This window comes from Coffea eugenioides, chromosome 2 (genome assembly GCF_003713205.1).
Source record: "Coffea eugenioides isolate CCC68of chromosome 2, Ceug_1.0, whole genome shotgun sequence".
Lineage (NCBI taxonomy): Eukaryota > Viridiplantae > Streptophyta > Magnoliopsida > Gentianales > Rubiaceae > Coffea > Coffea eugenioides.
Genome location: NC_040036.1, coordinates 55079471 through 55084746, shown reverse-complemented (window position 1 = coordinate 55084746; position 5276 = coordinate 55079471).

The window sequence follows — 5276 nt, the reverse complement described above, 5'->3', positions numbered from 1 at the left end:
CGCTAAAACCTCTTGTATCTCTACGTTTAACCCTTGCACAAACCGCCTCACCCTCCTTTGCTCCGTAGCTATCAATTTAGGAGCAAATTTTGATAACTTGGTGAACTGAGTCTCATACTCAGATACACTTAAGCCTCCTTGACGTAGCCTAATGAAATCGTCCTCTCTTTTCTCCTGGACTATTGGTAGAAGGTATTTTTCATTAAACTCTCGTACAAATTTCACCCAAGTCCATACTGTCCGTTCTCTCTCCCACTTAGCCCTAATTACATTCGACCAAACTCTGGCTGGTCCCTCAAATTGAAATACCGCAAAATTCACTTGCTTTTCCTCTGTATAATTCAAGGCAACAAAAATGTTGATCATTGATTCCAGCCATCTCTCGGCTACCTCAGGATCTGACTCTCCGAGAAACTTAGGAGGAGAAAACTTTTGAAACCGCTCAAGGGCCCTATCTTCCCCTATTTCAAGGTCCCTAGGCTGATTGACAGGGGTTTGACCCTGCTGCTCTACCAATCAAGCTAAAATGTTGGTCATTTGCTGGATGGCCGTTGCCACCTGATTCCCTCCTTCAACTCGGGGTCTAAGTTGTTGCTCAACTGTTGCACCTCTCTCTTCTCTCGGTTCTTGTACTTGCTCTTGTACTTGTCTAGCCCCACGTCCACAGTTAAAACCGAGCTCTCGACTAGTCCCATGTCTCTGACTTCGCCTACCCTCCATGCCTCTTTTGAAAAATAGACGATATAGGTATAAGCAAAATAAAGTAGCTATAAAGTTCGATAAAAGCATTTTCAAATCATAAAATGAAAATAATAGAGCACATTTAAAATAAAACACTCTCTTTATATACATATCATAACAGGTCACACACCCTATGGGATATTAACCCCAAATATTGCTCAAACACTACACTTAATCAAAATTTGAAGAAGTACATGTCTCTAACTTCGCCTACCCTCCATGCCTCTTTTGAAAAATAGACGATGTAGGTATAAGCAAAATAAAGTAGCTATAAAGTTCGATAAAAGCATTTTCAAATCATAAAATGAAAATAATAGAGCGCATTTAAAATAAAACACTCTCTTTATATACATATCATAACAAGTCACACACCCTATGGGATATTAACCTCAAATATTGCTCAAACACTACACTTAATCAAAATTTGAAGAAGTACAACCAGGTATGTACACTTGAATAATAAGGGTCCCAATTCTCACTAATATCTTCAATATCTCCCAAGTCTAGACTATTCACATTCCCCGTGTCTTGGCTTTCACCATTCGGACTTATCCTAATATTACTCGAGATAGCGACTTATCATAAAGGTATCACTCTTTGGTATTCGGGTACAAAAATCTGAAAATATTATAATTCACCACTCGAGCTGGCCAGTCCCAAGAGAAAATCAACAACTTTTGAGATTCCTACCCAACATACATATCTAAGGTCCCCAACAATAGACATTTGTTCCACACTTAACAAGTCAACCCCCACAGTCCGAGAACTCTCTCCTAGCACGAGCTCGATAAGAGCTCTGATACCATCTGTGACGACCCCACCTCTCCCTAGGGAGTATCCCAGGGTTTAGCGAACCGCCTGCTCAACTCCTACCAGAACTTACTCACTCACTTTGATGAAATAAGTTACAACCTCAAGAGTAAATGAAATAACAGTTCCCAAGCTTGGAACGTACAATTACATTCAATTCTATCTCAAACATTCATACAATCCCAAATATAACAAAAGATTTGAGTTCCGGATAAATTCAACCCTAATCGAGCTCTAGCGCGAGTACACTCGCTAAAAATTCAAAAACTAGATAATGCTAGCCTGTACCAGTCTCACGCCCTCACTCGTACCCCCTGTAAGGAAAACAAAAGATTCTAATAGAGTGAGCCAAAGCTCAGTGAGGTTCCAAAACTTCAGGCAGATCCAAATAGCAATTTGACCATGATTTAAAAACATAAGTATAAAAATAGCGAGCATATGAAGTCAAGAAAATGCACAAGCCAATCACTGGATATTTAACATGTCAAGTAAAAGGATACAACACCTATTGCAAAATAGCTTCGCCATAGCTTGATCAAGGAGTAGTTGACACTCCGTCAACTTTCAAGTAAAGTTATCAGTCCAGTAGTGCCCCACTTAACGCCAATCTCCGTCCACCATTCAAACCCCTTACCGGGGTCGAACACCAAGATAAACACGTGTGGTAATACTCGAGCATACCGATTAGTCGAGGATCGATTAGTCGAGGAGATAACACTCCACTCGACAAAACAAGAGACCCAGGGTTCGTTACCTAATCGACCAAGCCCTTGCCGGCTCGACTCGAGTAACTAGTCACAGGGTTTCCGAAATTCCAGAGAGTGCTCACATCATACAGAAGTATATCAAGTCAATTGCAACAAATGAACAAGTATATATCACATTAGGGCAAGTGCGATAAAGTACACCCTTACCCGACCAAACCAAGCAAATATTATCCGATCACGTTCGTAAAGAATTTAAATCAAGTATCAAGTTCAATCATGTAGTTGGAAGCACTCACCAAAGACTTAGTACTTTTCAAGTTCACGCTCAGATGCAACTCCTTGGTTGGAGTCCAAATCTGCGATAAAATATCATTTAAGAGTTTGAAATCAACTAGGGTTCGAAACTTAGAAGTTTCGCTTAAAGAAAATCAAGTAAATGAAACTCATTTAGTATTATTCATTTGGCTTATCACACCCTAGAAAACTCATGCTCGCTCTTTTAATTTTGGTAAAGAAGTGATTAAAACTTTTAAGTTCGCAAAGTGGTCTAAAAGACGAGAAAAACATATTTCGAGTGGTCGCTACTTTCGCCTTTTAAAGGGTACGAGTTTTGGCCAAATTTCAGCTCATATACCTCTACTAATGGAAACTTGAACACCAAAGACAATCCAAGTTCACTTCGATCTCAAATCGTCGCTCAAGTTTCAAGTTCACTCGCTTTTCCTTAAAGCGAAAATTTGGGCAGCATTTCCCTTATTTTCTTACTTTCCCATCCAAGTACAACTTGGATTCACAAACCAACAAACCTCCAATCCAACCACAAGTGATAACCAACAACATACATCTATTCAAGGCCTCAGAACCAACCAAACATACCAAATAATAACTTATCACCATGGATATCAAAGCTGGAAACCAGTTTAGAGAAGAAATTATAAGTGACAGATTTGTCATCCTTCAGTGTTTTGGTCATAACTGTAGCTAGATATATCAGATTGAGGTAAATTTTATGGTGTTTAGAAGCTAAGATATAGACCTACATTTCCTATGAAGATATCAACACTCAGTTCTCACATTTTCAGGGTAAAAAATGGACGGTCAGAAGCACACGAAAAACAGGTCAGGAAAATTAGAGTGTTTGCGCAGTCAAGAGTGCTCTGGCTAAATAATAAGCTAAAATGATCCAATTGATCTGAAATTTTGCAGGTAGAAATTTAACTCAAATCCCTATAACTTTTATGTCTTGTCCAAAAGCTGATTCAGTCTAAAATATGGACAAAGTCGTAGCCCAAGTTGATTCCAAAAACACTGCAGAACTGAAATTACCACCAAATGCTGGAAATGCAACTTTTCATGCTAAAAAGTCACAATCATGCCATAAATCATCTCACAAATTCCATATCCAAGCTCAATGCCAACATTTGAAAGTTAAACAACATAATCAAGCCTAAAAATTATCAAACCCTAGCTGAAATTTCATGAATCACCACCAAACTAGAGTATCATCCAATATTTTCCAAGATTCAAAGCTTCTATAGCATATTTAGCTAGAATAAGAAAGAGAGAGGAAGTTGTAGACTTATACCTTAAAAAACCTTCTCGAAAGCGAGGGACTAAGTTATTTCTTCCAAAACTTTCACCACACCTAACTTCCTAAGCACCAAGACACAAGTTTAATCGGTTTAGATTTGTGGTTTCAACTCAAACAAGGCACGATTCAAGGTTGTAGTTGGAGGTTTTCTTCCCCTCTTTGCTCTCCTAAACTCACGGCCAACCAAGAAGAAATGGAGAAGAAAATGAGCCAAATAGAAGATAAGAAGGAAAGAAATTAACTTAGTCAAAGTTCTCTAGATTTCCAACAAAGTGTCACCACAAGATTCAATCTCATTTTTTTTTTCTTTTCTCTCTTTCTTGGGTCAAAAATTTTGGCTGCCTTGTGGAATATTTTAGGGTTGATTTTAATGAAATAAAAGCAAGGAAATTAAGGTAATAAAATAGTGTTCAAGTGGTGCACTCAATCGGTAGCAAATGGTACACGTCAGTTCAAGCCTATTTTCCTTAACTCTCGCGTACTTGTGTTTTAACTTATGATTTACTAACTTAGTAATAGCACTTCTAATCACACACTTCCTCTTATCTAAAACTCACGCTTAACCACCAAATTTAGTACACACACCTCACCAATTAATCACACTACCAAAATATGCAAAAATCCTAATTTGCTCTAACTATAAAAGTAAAACTCTCGATTCTGTTATTTAATACAACTATTAAGGGAGTAAATTAGTGGTAAAGGAATTATAAATTAACTTATTCAAAATAAAAGGAAATTATAAGGAAAATATAGGCGAATTTTCAAGTCCTCACACTCTCTCCCTCTTAAAAGAATTTCGACCTCAAAATTCATACCTTTATTTGCAAATAGCTCAGGGTACTTCTTTGGCTTGTCCGTCTCTAGCTTCCAAGTTTCACCATTAGTTGGTCCTTACTTATGAATTACAAGTGAGAGTCCTCATTCATTCCTAACTAAGTCTCGATAACTAAGTTAAATCCCTAAATCCCAAATCATTTACAACTTAAAATTCTTGCTAATGCACTAACCAATAATACAAAAGTATCACACCGATTAAATTTAATGTACCGAATTCTACTTAACCTTTGAAATGTTTTGCCACACCAAGCCACCCCTTTAAACTGGAATACCACGAAAGTCACTTGCCTTTTCTTTCATCCAATTGATAACCCTTACTACTAGATCCTCTAACTCGACCTTTTGTGAGGACCCGAAAATTTACCGAATTTCTAGGCTTTATTTTATTTAATTTCACACTTTGATACCTTTTCTTTATTAGAAAATTTCCCAGATAATTTGTATGAGCAAAATATAGTTTTTAAATCATTTTTCTAGTATAAGTTAGTTCATGTGAAATTAAGAGTGTATATTGAATGTGGGACCCGCTAGTGCGAAATGTTCGGAAAAATTCGGCCAATTAGGTTAAGTTTTGGATACCGGATTTA